This window comes from Oncorhynchus masou, chromosome 6, assembly GCF_036934945.1.
Source record: "Oncorhynchus masou masou isolate Uvic2021 chromosome 6, UVic_Omas_1.1, whole genome shotgun sequence".
Classification (NCBI taxonomy): Eukaryota; Metazoa; Chordata; class Actinopteri; order Salmoniformes; family Salmonidae; genus Oncorhynchus; species Oncorhynchus masou.
The window spans coordinates 61,159,702-61,177,375 of record NC_088217.1 but is presented as its reverse complement, the minus strand read 5'-3'; positions in this window follow the sequence as shown (position 1 = coordinate 61,177,375).

Here is a 17,674-nt window from a genome sequence, read left to right as displayed (position 1 = left end):
AGTCTGAGGTCCTAAGCACTTTTCATCAAGGACCTCTGTAAGGACCTCTGTATTTTGCTACATTCATCTTTCCCATTCCCTGCCACTGAAAGACATCCCCACAACATGATGCTTCCACTCCCAAGCTTCACTGTAGGGATGGTGCCAGGTTTCCTCCAGTCAATCTCAGTGTCATCAGACCAGAGGATCTTGTTTCTCATTGTGGTCTGAGAGTCCTTTAGGTGCCTTTTCGCAAACTCCAAGTGGGCTGTCATGTGCCTTTGACTGAGGAGTGGCTTCCATCTGGCAACTCTACCATAAAGGCCTGATTGGTGGAGTGCTGCAGAGATGGTTGTCCTTCTGGAAGGTTCAAGTTGTAGAAACATCTCTAAAAACTTGTTTTTGCTTTGTCATTATGGGGTATTGTGTGTAGATTGATGAGGATGTTTTTTCTCAATTTAATAATGTAATGTAACAAAAGGTGGAAAAAGTAAGGGGTCTGAATACTTTCCAAATGTGCTGTATGTAAACCCTGGATTACTGATACTATGTATGTGCCATTGAGAGGCTTTGAAGCCACCGGTCAGACATATTCCCACTCCCCAGCAGGAGCAGTCGTCCATAGTAAATATACATTTTTTGTCATTTATTTAGGTCACATAAAGCTTTGTACCGCAACAAGCCATTTAGATTACCATTTAGATTAAAAAATTTGACTTTTACTTTTAATGTTACAGATGTTTTATATTATTGGTAATTTAAATGGCTAGTTGAGGGACAAAGCTAGATCACATAAAATGATTTGATAGTATGCATAAAGGTGTCTGTTGTTTCAATGTGTTGTAGTCACAACAGACAAAGATATATAGTTAAGCAAACCTTACTAGGCATGTTGTCAACCAGCACATTAATAACGTAAGTAACAACTGGTTTCAGTTTCCTGTGCAATATCAATATTGATACATCTGTAATAGAATAAACATGTTAAAAACAAATGTAGACATTAATGAATGTATTTCTGTCGCTTCCAAAATATTTTTTTTACAATGGTGGGTGAATGCCAAGATGGAGGCACAGTGGCTTCAACACAACAAACCTATCAGTCCTCCCGTGTAAAAATAAATCCGTGGGTGAAACATCTGGCTCATTGTTCTATCCGTGTTGTTAATGCACAGATTATCCACTATATAGTCTACCACAGTAAGAGTCATAATACCCTTAAAACATGTAAATGGTTTCAATCATTTTTCCACCATTCTTTTTCCCATAGGGGATTTTAGAACCACTTCACATGTAAGTCATCTAGGCTTACCCTGGCGTGATGTTTTGATAATTGTGTAAATCTCTCTCGGACAAGGTCACTTATTAATATATTTGCCTGCATTTACCCCCCAAAAATGAAATGCTAATTAGCTGCTAATGTGGCTATCATACAGAACTACACATCGTGTCGCAAGCTTTAGTGTCATCACTCAAGCCAGCGTTTCAGGGTAAGAAAAACATCCACATTTCTCCATGTAAATTCACATCGACAAGTAGCAAGTAACCTAGCAAGTAAAGTAAAATAGAATAACTAGTAGATTAAAGCTTTTTTGTAGTTTCTCAATTACATAATTGACATGTGTATTTATCGTGTGGATTGTTGTTTAGCATTTTCAAATTACCTACCGTAGCATTTTTTTTATTACTAGGATTTGTTTAATTACCCCGGCCTATCTAGCTAGCTAGCTAACCTTAGGTATCTCTGTCGATCAGAAGCAAGGACGGTTCTGTGCTATGTATTGTATTGTATTGTAACCACTACTCTGATAAGCACACATTTATTTTATCATTTTCCAACCTCTGTAAGCGAGAAGCGTCGCTGGAGCCGTGTGATAAGGTAAGCCCTGTTTTCCAGCTTATAACAAACTATTTTGGGTAATAAGTCAAAGATCTGTGGTTAGCTAGGTGCTAATGAAAATTAGCTAAGTTAGCTTCCGTCCCTCTCCTCGCCCCTACCTGGACTTGAACCAGGTACCTTCTGCCCACATCAACAACAGCCACCCTCGAATCATCATTACCCATCGCTCCACAAAAGCTGCGGCTCTTTCAGAGCAAGGGGAACAACTACTTCAAAGTCTCAGAGTAAGTGATGTCACCGATTGTTATGTTATTAGCGCGCACCCCGCTAACTAGCAAGCCATTTCACATTGGTCACACTCACCCCCCTTTTGACTTCCTTCTTTTCCGCAGCAACTAGTGATCCGAGTGAACAGCATCAATGTAATAGTTTAGCTTCCGTCCCTCTCCTCACCCCATACCTGGGCTTGAACCAGGGACCCTCTGCACACATCAACAATAGTCACCCTCGAAGGATCGTTACCCATCACTCCACAACAACCGCGGCTCTTGCAGAGCAAGGGGAACAACTACTTCAAGGTCTCAGAGCGAGTGACGTCGCTGATTGAAATGCTATTAGCGCGGGCACTCCTCTGGTGGGCTAACTACATGTCACCATGTGGAAAAGTCTGACAATACAAATTGTGAGCTAACGTTAATATTTATGAATATGTGGATATAGCTGTTCAGTATGTTTGTGTATGGTTCTCGTGATTTAGGGTCGGGTGTTAAGGGACCACTTGTCACGTTGTCCAAGGTGTGTTTGTGTTATGATAAACAATGCATTTTCTGTAAAAATAAAGATGGTGAAACAGCATTAAAAAAGACCGACCACTGACCAAATGTCTTTGTTTTCAAGCACAACAGGAGAGCATCCCTCAAGCCATCTGGTGCATGGACATTGTGTGCCAGTATGATCCCAGCGCAAGAGTCCAGTTGTAGACTACAGCAGATCGAGCATGTGGAAGGACAGATCAGTAACTCTTCAAATGAGAAACATTATTGCATAAAACATTGAATTTGTAGATTGAGATTTGTCTCCCTTTTTTCCCGTTTTAGACATTTGATTTTTGTATTTATTTAACCCTTATTTTACCTGATAGGTTGACTGAGAAGACATGAGGCGTGACATACGGAACATCTTCTTCCCTCCATGAGAAGCATTGCATGATGTTCAAAGCCACCCCCGGCAAGGATATCTGCTGGAAATGATGGCTCTCCCATTTTTAGATGTACTCTATACAACTCTGTGTCCTATCCATACAACTCTACTTACTTCTTATTTGGAGTTCAATTAAAACATTGAAGTTCCAGGTGTAGCGTGGTTCGTTCTGCGTTGTGTAATTTTAATTAGGACACTGTCACAACTGGAGGTGTTTGGATTATTTTTATTTGCTGTGCACACGAAAAACAACACACAATATTTTAGCCCCTGACGCAGTCACAGCTCTCAGGCACCTTGCTAGCCGAAGGTCAGGCAAAAGAGAGCATCAAAAATAGATAACAGGTGCTGCGTGCACACATTCAGTGCACAACAGCACACCATACAATACAAGTAAAATGATATAGAACATAATTCGGACAAAATAAAAGACATACCTGCACAAGAAGAGACAACACACATTATGTTAACCCTTGGTGCAGTCATAGCTCTCAGGCACCTGCGCAAGTACATGGACACTCGCTCAAACACTGTCCCAAGTATTCACAAGTTACAATAGGTGCCCTAGTTAGCGAGCTTGGTGAAACTTGTTACCATAAATCTTTATATTGTCCACATTGTAACAAACTTATGGTTGCATAACAGCACATTGTGTAACATTACCACGGTTTTATATTGATCAATTTCGGAGCCAAGGACAATATACCTTTCAAGCCGAAGGTCAGGCAAAAGAGAACAGTAAGGGGGTATGGAAATACAGATAACCCGCGATGGGCCAAACCAAAATATACAAAACTTTTACAATCACGTGTATGTACAATACTGATATGAAAAAGTGTTTGTACACCGAAGAATAACATTAGCTATGCAGCTGTAATTCATTATTTTTTTTCACTGAATTATTTTTATTATCAAATTATTTACATCCCCTCTTGACCTGGCCTATTTGAATTGGTCCTTGTGTGCAACTTGGTGCATAATCTAGGGGAACAATATCATACTGTTACATAGGCACCTCCACCATGGCAGTTACAGAATGTTCTCACTGAGGTGCATCTTGGGGGCTCAATGTTGCAATCAACATGACTAATCAAATGACCTGTGACGTCAGTTAGACACGTAAGTCCCTTTCAGATGATTCCTCAACCACTGTTGGTCCTCCTTGGTGATTTCACAGCTCAGAGGGATTTAACTTTGCTCTTGAGAATTTTTATCATAAGTACAGTCGTATAGCTCATTGCAAGACTTAACATCTTTTGGGCAAATAATGCCCTTGACTGTCCTGATCATCTAGTTAAGCATTCCAGATAAATCCTCCATCCCAGCAGGAATTTCCCATCCACATAATGATATATTCCAGCTCAGCATTCTAAGGTGTTATTCTGTGTTCTATGAAAATGGAGTGAGGCTTACCTACATAGTGCTTCGTTAGTAGTCTAGTTGTGGTTCACTTCCACTAGAAGGTCCTTGTTATTCCCACCAGGTGTTTCTTATGACTGTTGGGGATTGCCTCAACATTTTTCCCACACAAACCACAAAAACAGTTTTGCTGTACTGAGTGCATCTGTTGAACGGGATTTTTTCACCTGACTTCAAAAATACAAATGGGAAGGATCATACAAATCAAGACTATGAATGCATTTAGCTCTATGACAGTGGTTCCCAACCAGGGGTACTAGGACCCCTGAAGGTATTTGGCCTATCCACAGGGGGTACTTAAGACTCATGAGGCCATAGGCCTACTTGTAAAATGTATATGAGGGGGTACCCTGGGCAGAGCAGAATTCAGTTGGTCGTACAGTACAGTAACCGAAAAAGGTTGGGAACTACTGCTCTATGACAGAGCACTCCTAAAAAGTAAATACTGTGCATTGGTAGATTTGTCTCTGGATGTCTAAATAATAAATACTAAAATTCTCAATGTGAACATATGTCAATAGATGTTTTGATTCATTCTCACCAATGACAACATTCTACAACTGAGTTATCACTCATCTAAGTCTGGTATCCGGGGTAATCTGCTTAATGATTGTGTTATATTGATTATGTGTCTCTTTCCTTGTAGAATGTTGACAGCTGTATAGAACACATTGTATTGCTAAGATGCTCAAACTTCACTTAATAGCTACACTGACCGACACAGGATAAACTTGATCCTTCACGCTGGCCCTGACCAAACCAGTAATGTGCCCCTCATTATGTTGTAATGTTTGCTGTTGCTTTCACAAATGTAAATGGATATGCCCTATGTGGTACATCTAATACTACAATTATTGCTAGCATTTCATCATTCCATCCCCTTACTGTTTATTGCAACACGTAGACATTTCTGTTTCATGTTTGATAGGCCTACAATACATTTTCATTTAGCCAACCATTTCTTACCCTGCTCTGAGTGGGCACGATGTTTATAATGCACATGAACATTTGCAAGATTCAGGTAGAGGTTCTGTTTATTCAATTCAATGTATGGTTTCCTTTGTTCATATTTCCCGGGTTATGTCGGAGTTCCGTGTGTCGGTGTCCCATTTCTCTGTCATTTATGTTGTGCGCAGTGTTGTCAGGTCAAGCAAAAATTTCTAGCCCAATGACCACTCAAAACCCACCCACAAGGCCTGAAAACTAGGCAAATGTTTCAAGCAGCAAGAGAGGAGTTTACACATTTATGCAATAAGTGTATTGCTTTTTGGATTATTTTATTTAATAATAAATGTAAATTGATGAGTACTCACCAAAACTGGAGTGTTGGTTTGGTATTAGCTCCATCTAGAAGGATGAGGTGATCCCCCATACAAGTTGGTGCTGCTGCTGCCATTCCCCATATGTTGCTCTACAAAGAGTAGAGGAACAGGCAGCGCTATAATGAGGGATTAGTTAGATAAACAGGGGGAATGAGACTTTACAGACAGATGACTGAAGGAAGTGTGGTGTGTGTGTATGTGTTCTGCACACCCCCAAAGTGCTGGGTTAGGCCAACCAGGAGCCCCACAACCAGGTTGAAGCCTTTTCTTGGACTTTAGGTTACACTCAGCAACAGGGTTCCAGCCATTGAGGGGCAAAAGGAGGTACATTCTGGTGATCCCATACAAGTTGGTGTGATTAGAGAGTTCCTTGCTTGGGTATCTTATCACCACACAGTTGCTTCTTGGTTGCGACATCAGTACTTTCATCAATAATCAATAAGTAAGACTAATTCCCAATGTCCTTTATTAGTTCAGGCTCTTGTCATGACGTTGGCCTGTGGGTAAGGTTAATGACCCCCCATAAATACCTTTCTCCCTTTCCTCTCTTGACTCCACTGAAGGACTCTTGAAAAGCCTTTGTTAAACATAGAGAGTCGGGGAACATCAAAAGGTGGGGTGAAAGGAACCATATTTCAGTAATCCAACCAGTTGAACATATGAATTGGTAATGAAAGAATATGATGTCAGTTCGGTTGTCATCTGAGACTTTCTTATTAATGATAGGATGACATAAACTAGATTCACATGGACATGTTGTGCAATTTAAATGTTTAAATATGAAACTATTTGTGAAAATATGAAATGTAATTTTAGCTTCCAAATGAGAGAATTGGGTTTTCATAAGGGTAAAGCTCTGCTCAATCAGTGGCCCACCCTTGCGAAGAGACATTGGTTGTAAACTATGAAACCTGCCCTCTCTCCTACCACTATATAAAGCCCTTGATGAAAATGTAACTTCCTGTTCTGAGTACACAAGGCCTGCAGCCTCTGTGTTAAAAGGGCGAATAACTTGCTGTTCCCGGGTACATTAGGGTGACTGTCCAATGTCAGAAGGATTCAGATAATAACTGTTCCGGGTACATTAGGACGACGGTCTGATGTCAGAAGGATTCAGATAATAACTACAGACCTAAGCCAACCTCAGCGTGAGCTTTGGTTGCGAATGGTATGAACTTTGAACACTTATTCACGACAGAAGTGATACCTCCTAGCCTCTGAGTTAGCAGCGGCCGCTGAGGGACAAAGCATCTCTTCTAACAAACAACACTGCCAAGTATCTAGTTTACCACCAGAGACATTCTTTCGAGGACAGGAATATCTCTGTTGGGCAACACGGCCTTCCATCTACAACCAACCTAATGAGGCACAGCTCAGAGTAAATATTTATTGCATTTTCCTTTTCCAAATGGGGGGTTATTTAGAATGCATAAGATTCTGTATTTACGATAGCATAGCTTCTCCCTTTGTTCTTCAGTCCACCCGCGCTTTCATACCGCTTGCCATGCGGTAGCAGAGAGAACAGTCTATGACTAGGGTGGCTGGAGTGTTTAAGGGCCTTCCTCTGACACCGCCTGGTACAGAGGTCCTGGATGGTAGGAAGCTTTGCCCCAGTGATGTTTTGGGCCTTACACACTACACTCTGAAGTGCCTGGTGGTCGGAGGCCGAGCAGTTGCCATACCAGACAGTGATGTAACCATTCATGATGCTCTTGATGGTGCAGCTGTAGAACCTTTTGAGGATCTGTCGTGCCCTCTTCACAACTGTCTTGGTGTGCTTGGACCATGTTAGTTTGTTTGTGATGTGGACACCAAGGAACTTCAAGCTGCTCCACTACAGCCCCGTCAACGAGAATGGGGGTGTGCTTGGTCCTCTTTCCTGTAGTCCACAGTCATTTCCTTTGTCTTGATCACGTTGAGGGAGAGGTTGTTGTCCTTGCACCACACGGACAGGTGTCTGATCTCCTCCGTATAGGCTGTCTCGTCGTTGTCGGTGATCAGGCCTACCCTTGTTGTGTCTTCCGCAAACTTAATGATTGTGTTGGGAGTCGTGCCTGGCCGGGCAATCATGAGTGAACAGGGTGTACAGGAGGGGACTGTCAGGAAGTCCAGGATCCAGTTGCAGAGGGAGGTGTTTAGTCCCAGGGTCCTTAGCATATTGATGATTTTTGAGGACACTATGGTGTTTTGAATGCTGAGCTGTAGTCAATGAATAGCATTCTCACATAGGTGTTCCTTTTGTCCAGTTGGGAAAGGACAGTGTGGAGTGCAATAGAGATTGCATCATCTGTGGATCTGTTAGGGCGGTATACAAATTGGAGTGGGTTTAGGGTTTCTGGGATAATGGTGTTGATGTGAGCCATGACCAGCTTTTCAAAGCACTTCATGGCTACAGACGTGAGTGCTACGGGTCGGTAGTCATTTTGGAAGGTTACCTCAGTGTTCTTGGGCACAGGGACTGTGGTGGTCTGCTTAAAATATTCTGTTGAGGGCACTGCATCGCAGCGCTAGCTGAGCCACCAGAGACTCTGGGTTCGCGCCCAGGCTCTGTTGCAGCCGGCCTCGACCGGGAGGTCCATGGGGCGATGCACAATTGGCCTAGCGTTATCCGGGTTAGGGAGGGTTTGGGCGGTAGGGATATCCTTGTCTCATCGCGCACCAGCGACTCCTGTGACGGGCCGGGAGCAGTGCACGCTAACCAAGGTCGCCAGGTGCACGGTGTTTCCTCCGACACACTGGTGTGGCTGGCTTCCGGGTTGGATGCGTACTGTGTTAAGAAGCAGTGCGGCTTGGTTGGGTTGTGTTTGGGAGGACGCATGGCTTTCGACCTTCGTCTCTCCCGAGCCCGTACGGGAGTTGTAGCGATGAGACAAGATAGTAATTATTAACAATTGGATACCACGAAATTGGGGAGAAAAAGGGGTAAAAAAATAATATATATAATACCAACAGAATATATATGTATGTATGTATGTATGTATGTATGTATGTATGTATGTATGTATGTATGTATGTATGTATGTATGTATGTATGTATGTATGTATATATATATATATTCTGTTGGTATTACAGACTCGGACAGGGAGAGGTTGAAAATGTCAGTGAATACACTTGCCAGTTGGTCAGGGCATGCTCGCAGTACACATCCTGGTAATCCATCTAGCCTTGCGGCCTTGTGAATGTTGACCTGTTTAAAGGTCTTACATTAGCTGCGGGGAGTGTGATCACACAGTCTTCCGGAACAGCTGGTACTCTGATGCATGTTTCAGTGTTATTTGCCTTGAAGCGAGCATATAAGTAGTTTTGCTCATCTGGTAGGCTCGTGTCACTGGGAATCTCTCGGCTGTGCTTCCTTTTGTAGTCTGTAATGGTTTGCAAGCCCTGCAACAGTCGACGAACGTCGGAGTCGGTGTGGTACGATTCGATCTTAGTCCTGTATTAACGCTTTTCCTGTTTGATGGTTCGTCGGAGGGTATAGCGGGATTTCTTATAAGCTTACGGGTTAGAGTCCCACTCCTTGAAAGCGGCAGCTCTAGCCTTTAGCTTGTTGTGGATGTTGCCTTTAATCCATGGCTTCTGGTTTGGTATGTACCTAAGGTCACTGTGGGGATGATGTCATCGATGCACTTATTGATGAAGCCAATGACTGATGTGGTGTACTCCTCAATGCCATCGGAGGAATTCCGGAACAAATTCTGTCTGCGCTAGCAAAACAGACCTGTAGCTTAGAATCTGCTTCATCTGACCACTTTTTTATTGATCAAGTCTGGTGCTTCCTGCTTTAATTTTTGTATGTAAGCAGGAATCAGGAATTATGGTCAGATTTGCCAAATGGATGGCGAGGGAGAGCTTTGTATGCGTCTCTGTGTGTTGAGGTGTCCAGAGTTTTCTCCCTCTGGTTGCACATTTATCATGCTGATAGAAATTTGGTAAGACCGATTTAAGTTTTCCTGCATTAAATTCCCCGGCCACTAGGAGCGCCGCCTCTGTGTGAGCGTTTTCCTGTTTGCTTATGGCGGAATACAGCTCATTGAGTGCGGTCTTAGTGCCAGCCTCAGTCTGTGGTGGGATGTAGACAGCTACAAAAAATACAGATGGATCTCTCTCGCTAGATAGTGTGGTTTACAGCTTATCATGAGATACTCTACCTCAGGCGAGCAAAACCTAGAGACTTCCTTAGATATCGTGCACCAGCGGTTATTTACAAAAATACATAGGCCGCCACCCCGTCTTACCAGACGCCGCTGTTCTTTCCTGCCGATACAGAGTATAACCAGCCAGCTGTATGTTGATAATGTCGTTGTTAAGCCACAACTCCGTGAAGCACAAGATATTACAGTTTTGAATGTCCCGTTGGTAGTTTAATCTTCTGCGTAAGTCATTGATGTTATTGCACGTTTGCTAGCAGACTGGAAGGCAGTGGGGGTTTATTCGATCCCCTACGAATTCTCAGAAGGCAGCCCGCCCTCCGGCCCCTTTTTCTTCGCATTCTCTTCAGAAAATGACTGGGATCTGGGTCTGTTCCCGGGAAAGCATTATGTCATTCACGTCGGGCTCGTCGGACTCGTTAAAGGAAAAAAAAGGATTCTGACAGTTCGTGGTGAGTAATTGCAGTTCTGATGCCCAGAAGTTATTTTCAGTCATAAGAGACGGTAGCAGCACCATTATGTACAAAATAAGTTAAAAAATAAGTTACAAACAACGCACTGAAACAAACAAAAAAACACAATTGGATAGGAACACGTAAAGCATCAGCCTTCTTTTACGGCACCATCTTTATATAGCAGTGAATTTTAGTCTGCTAGGTGTGTCTGTACAGCATGGGCATATCTTTGGGTGATGTGGACATCCCCATGCATGCATCTTATCAAAATATGACTAATTCAATATTACACCATCCCATTCTCTGGGCTCTGTCTGCAGTCATAACCAGTAGTAAATCCCATGTATTAATATTCTGTTTCATTATTCATGTTTGGTGAATCTATGAATTTTGTATGGACACTGGAGTCTTTGCCACTCAAAATATTTATATTCATCACTCAAAATCTTGCCAAAGTATATTCTGTAGGAGGGGTCAATATGAATTAAAAATAATTTGACATGAATCGGGTCATGAACATATTAACTTTGAAATTAACAAGGTAGAGGTCTGGCATAAGCTTTGTAAGGGAAATTAGAAGGTGTGTGCTATTCTTATAACTAATTTCTGTGTTCTATTCATGTGCGGTTCTAATAACCAATTTCTGTTTTCATGCAAGTGGCTGACTGCACTATCAGTAGATTCAATTTGGCAGTACGCCCAGATGTTGTTTTGAGAACAAACCGAAAGATATCTCAGTTTCAAGGTCTCAGTTTAGACAGAAAGAAGCCTCGTGGGGTGTTGGTCTGTCACATGTTATGAAACGGTACTGGTTGGTCACATGGATGAAACAAAAACAGTAATGATTGATTAATTTTGCTAAATCATGCAAATATAACTTGTCTGTGTATAGCTGTATATAAGACAACTGCTGGGTCTGCCCAGGGAGAATTATCTAACAGGCATGTGTACTATGGTGCAAGTGAGTTGGTTGGAACCTCTCCAGCGAGCTAACAAATAAACAATGATTCATTTAAGATTGGCTTCGAGTGTCACTGTGTAAAATAATTTCCACGACAGCTTATTCCCACACTTTACAATAATTCTGTTGCAGTGGTTTTAGGTAGTCTCCGTATAGGCTATTCCCTATATCGCGACACTGCAGCCCAGTTGAAGAGCTTGTGATCTCCATGCAGCGTCACAGCGCCACAGCACAATGCACAACGCGCCTTCGGAAAAGCACCCCTCAGCCTCAGAAGAGGCATGCAGTCATAGAGTCATTATACCCTAATGTAGACCTATTTGCCTACTAGCCAAATAAAGTGCAGAGCATACATGATGCGAGCAACTCGTCATTCCAACACATTTGAACATTTAATTCATCCTTCATTCAGTTTAGTCAGTCAGTATGTCATCCATTCAGTCATTTGTCTGAGTTGCAATAGGAACTAAATCAGAGGATAGAACAATCTTGTCCATTTGTTTATTGAAATGCATGTGTATTCAAAATTCTCAAAATTCACCAGAGTTCTTTAGCCTATCACTTCCAATGTATGCTATCATTTTAGGTACTGATGTATTGCGGAATAATTGTTGAACTCTCTTTGTGTTTTATATTATAGAGCTCCCCTTAAAAAGAGACCTCTAAATAAATGTTAAACAAAATAGTCTAAGACGCATGTGCACTGGCTGATAGGGAATGCAGATATGGCATTAAGAATAAGCCATTGATAGTCTTGACCATTTGGGACCCCTTGGCTATTTCGCTCGGAACAGGTTACAGCCAAGACTTAATCAATATTTTGTCTCATTTATCGATATGGTTATAGCCTCTGTGTGATGGGGTTGTGCAATGCAAATGACTATAACAAGCCTCCATACAGAGTGGAATTCACTAATACAACAGTCAAAATGACTAATATAAAGGCCAACAGTCCATGCTCCCAAATACTGGAAAAGTGTGATTCATTAGGTTACATGATCACCACAATAGCCCCACGTGGCTATAAAAATAAATTATGTAATTATATGGCAATTAAATTACACACAACAGCATTGCATATTTAGATAGAGGAATAGGCATAACCTAAATCATATTTACTTTCTAATTTGCAGCTCAGGTGGTTATTCTAGACAGGGCTCTTCTGTGTCTTTATCATGCTCACAACAGTAATTTGCTGAAGGTCCAAGCCTATACTATGCCATCTACTGGTATAACGTCGTTATTGAATGCAATTCTAAAAAGATCTACAATCTACAAATTAGGGGTTCAACTGGAGTTCTTCTAAGATCCTCAAAGAACCGTAGGGTTCTTGGCAATGAAAAACAGCCCCAAAAGGTTCTTCAAATAACTTCTTAGGAGGTGGAGTTCATCGAGGAACCCCCATTGTTGCTGGAGTTCTTTGGGGAACTTTGCAATTGCAACTGAAAATGCTCATTCCAAGTTTGAATATGACAACAGTTAAGAAGGTAAGTTGGGTTGATGATTGGCTGGCTCTGAATATATAAGAATATTTTGAAGATAAATACACAACGCAGAGGATGAGAGGACTAAAAACTACAGTACTAATGGTCAATTGCAAATTTTAAATAGGAGTTGGGTTTCAGTTCAACATCTGTTCAGAATCTGTGGAATGTCACTCCTGAACTTGTGTGCCAAGTTTTCATTAGTCTGTACATTGAGTCTGGGGCAGGATACTTGTTATTTGGCCATTGGCCAAGTTGTACTGCAAGGACTTCTGATTGGTCAACCCCAGGCTAGGGTGGGGGGGGGGGTGGGGGGTTATAAATGGCATCCTGTTCCTTTGTTCAGTGGGGAAAAGCTGAGGACAGGGGAGACTGAACATCTGTACATCTTCTCCCCCTGATTTGCTTTGGAGTTTGTGTTATTGAAGAATAACAATTTTCTAACAAATATGTATCGAAAAAATAACTTAAATAATAAAATACTACTGAATATCGAAGACAATTATGGTATTCTGTGAATAGCTTCCATAACGGTAGCTGTCACGTTAGTTAGCTATATTTCAGAACAATTAACGTAAATATTAGAAGGCCCGGTTTGACTGTTGGCGTTGTATGAGCTACAGTACAGTAACGTTAGCTAGCTAGCTAACAGGCTGACTACACCGCTTGCGTCGCGTGCACGAGCATTGCAAAATAAATGTAGAAATCTATGTTATTCAATTATTGCACCCACACTGCTCCATGCACCAATGAGCTTCTGCGTTGCCAAGGACTAAAATAGAAATCATTTCTATTTCTGACGCAGATCCCGCTGCAAGTCCTGCCTCTCCCATCTTCTCATTGGTTTATAGAAGCAGGTACCCACGTGCCATCTCCTCATTGGTTATACCCACGTGGGTGACTGGGGTGGCAGGGTAGCCTAGTGGTTAGAGCGTTGGGCTAGTAACCGAAAGGTTGCAAGTTCAAATCCCAGAGCTGACGAGGTACAAATCTTTCTTTCTGCCCCTGAACAGGTAGTTGCTCTTGCTTGACTGTTCCTAGGCCGTCATTGAAAGTAAGAATTTGTTCTTAACTGACTTGCCTACTTAAATAAAAAAGACAAACAAGATCAGTGGCCACCTGTAGCTTGTGGGTGCTTTATATGCACTACAGTCAGTTATGAGTGCATGTCTACTTATATAAAATATATCAATATTAATATACGTCTACTGTATGATAGTTAGCTAATTCATTTGCTAGCTAACGTTAGCCTGCCTAGCTGGAATTTCTGAAGAAGGAAAATATTTTATTTTTACTATTTCCAAAAGATAACCAAACAAAAACATATGTACTTTTTACGAGACGTGCTTGTGCCAGCATGTGCATTAGTAGCACAATTTCTAACTTATTTGCATTGGTGTTTACTTACACTTGTATGTTGACTTCTCTCCATTGATGTTGTTTTTAAGTTTTCACTGACTTTTCTTAGCGGATGTACAATCGTTGCGAATTGAATTATAGGGAGTTTCAGGCCCCGGAGTGAACATAATTGTACACTCGCAAAGTCAACTAAAAACGAGGGTTGAGGGGCTTAGGTTGCAAACTTCTCTTGCTTGGCTAATAATTTGGACCGCCCTCCAACATGGCGACGGGGATTCCCCCAAGGGCATAAGGCGAGGGTAAGTGGACAAGGGTGTGTATTTTAAGTGTTTGGACCGCAGCCACTCAGCAACAGCAGCCTGCCTCACTGCCTGATAGTTAGCAGCAACATGTCACAGTAAAATTAATAGATAATAAAAAAAGAGAAATGCCATGGCGGCCGTTGTGCAATCTAGAAGTAGCCCAAAAAAAACGAAACCCGTGACCATTACATTTTTACCCGCGACATCTTTTCAAAGTAGGCCAATTCATGAGAAAACTGTGAACATGGCAACCCTGGTTGTGCGTAATAGGAGCACACGCACAGAACTATGCTGTGTTCGAATACCCATACTAACATACTGTAAACTTAATGAGTATATACTATATATTATTAGTTCATTTTAGTATACTGCAAATGAACGGTATCCTTTCAGTTGAGCGTACTAGCGCTTCGCCTGTCTACTGGAAGTTGATGTATTCAGATTTAGTTTACACTTTTTTGGTTGTTACATGATTCCATATGTGCCATTTCATAGTTTGTCTTCACTATTAGTCAACAATGAACAAAATAATTAAAACGCTGGAATGCTATGCAATCTCTTGCTAGCTTGTTAGCTTAACAAATAACTAGCTAGACAGTTTACGAATTCCGTTGTGTTCTTAATTGGAGTGATGTGTGGGGCGTTAGTAAATTCAGAGCGTTTCACTCTGACCAAAGAGTAGGGTTGATTTGAGCGTTCTGACCTTACAATGGCAATCAAGCACCCAAGCTAACTGAAGCTACTTCCAGACACAAATGAGGGAACCCCTCTCTCTGATCATTTTATTCAAGCACCCAAGCTAACTGAAGCTACTTCCAGACACAAATGAGGGAACCCCTCTCTCTGATCATTTTATTCACGCTGGCAGCGCTGGTTAGGCAGTTTTCATGTTATCCATAGCGTTGGTGACTGTAACTGTGCTGCTGGCAACAATTTAATTACGCTTTTTTTTGCCGATGTTTACTGACACCGGCCATATTCAACACGTGTTGAGCATTTGTAGTTTCATCAGTTATTCTGCGCTCTAGTACACTCAGATAGAGAGTGCTGTGAAATCGGAGTAGATAGACAGAGCGAATTTACAAAAGCACCCAAATGTCCATTGAGAATGCACAATGACTATACCACTTAGCTAAGGATAATCAAGTAAATTAACATTGGGTAGTTAGATAGCATATAATTATATATATATATATATATAATGGCAAGGTTGATGTATTAGTAGCCAACTAACGTTAGGGTAGCTAACATACCAGTACATACTGCTGTAATGATATGCTATGTGGTTCGTAAGGACAGCTTGCTAACAAATTGTCAGCCAACATAACGTGGGAGGTAACTTATTAGAAAAGTCATTAATTTATTACATTGCTTAAAATGTTCATAACATTTGTCATAATTAGTTAAATCAATGAATTTGTATCCGCTGGATATGGATATGGACTTCAGCTCCATATTTTCACAATTTTCATCAAATCTGTAAATGATGTGAAGCCACGCCCATTTCCGGAAGAATTGCTTTATCGGCCCTAAACGCACAGAAAGTGTCCACTGTTTGGATACTTCGTATTTTGGTGAATGAAGTACGACATCCGGGAACTTTTGGCTTACTATCTATATCCATACTAAGACCAAACAATAATACTATATACTCAATTTATATCACAAATAGTGAGGTTATGAGTATTCTGGGGTGGCAGGGTAGCCTAGTGGTTAGAGTGTTGCACTAGTAACTGAAAGGTTTCAAGTTCAAATCCCCGAGCTGACAAGGTACGTTCTGCCCCTGAACAGGCAGTTAGTTAACCCACCGTTCCTAGGCCATCATTGAAAATAAAAATGTGTTCTTAGTAAAAAATAAATAAAAATTCAAACACAGCTCTTTGCTACATGGCCTGTGCTCAACCATTTTGAGTCAGAATGTTGATTAAGAGAAAATGATTGTTCCATGTGTGCATGGTGTTGAAATATAATTAATAATCATTAAGTCTGATTAAGACCAATGTAACAATGGATGTGGACATTGTCTTTTACATTGTAGAACCAGTTTATTGTTTGTAATTACCAATTGGGTAATTGTATGGTCCTTGGGGCCAAGTGGTTATATTAATTAGGCCTACCTGCTTGAACTCCTGTGAGACAGATTCGATTTGGTTTCTCAATGGGAGGCTGCACAGTCTTTCCCTCTACCTGTACCTGTTCAAATAGGTCAGGTTAAGCCTGAAATGGAGGCTATTTATTTTGAGCTATTGCCCGTGTATATTTGGTCAATCTATTTGAATATTTTGTATGATATGGCGCTTTCACCATTGCGTCACCAAGACCTGTAAATAAATCTACACTCTAAGCAAGTCAACCTAATTTGCCTTCTGCGGATTTCATGCCCTTAGGACTGCTACAAACTCCATATTTTACAATTACATAGGCTAATAAAAATACGTTGTAAACAAAATAATGTGGTGGTCACGAAATTCCGTTAGCTGGTGTTTGTCAAGCAAATAACTGCTGGTCTCAAGGTAATTGACCATTAATTAACATAAACACATTTAGCATCTCCTGGAATCCACAGCTTATTAGCCACTGATGCAGACCTTCAGAGAATCTACATTTTAACAAGTCTAATAAATCAATGTAATATAGCCTACACCTTCACAATAAATCCATTCATTATTTTAGATAAGTCCAAAGAAACATGATATGAAGAAAATGTAGTCTATTTCAGGAGAACAGAAAAGAATACTCTTCTTTGTGTGGCCCTAATGCCCACTAATAAAATCCATGCCTTTTGCGCATTGTGCCCTTATCTCTGACTGCTGTGTGTTCCGAAGCACCTCTCACTCACATGGCTCTCCAAATCAAATTTTATTGGTCACATACACATGGTTAGCAGATGTTAATGCGAGTGTAGCGAAATGCTTGTGCTTCTAGTTCCGACCATGCAGTAATATCTAACAAGTAATCTTGTAATGAGTAATGTAGGGTATGTAAACATCATATAAAGTGGCATTGTTTAAAGTGACTAGTGATACATTTATTACATCCAATTTGAAATTATTAAAGTGACTAGAGATTTGAGTCAGTATGTTGGCAGCAGCCAATCAATGTTAGTGATGGCTGTTTTTCAGTCTCTCGGTCCCAGTTTTGATGCACCTGTACTGACCTCGCCTTCTGGATGATAGCGGGGTGTGATAACAGGCAGTGGCTCGG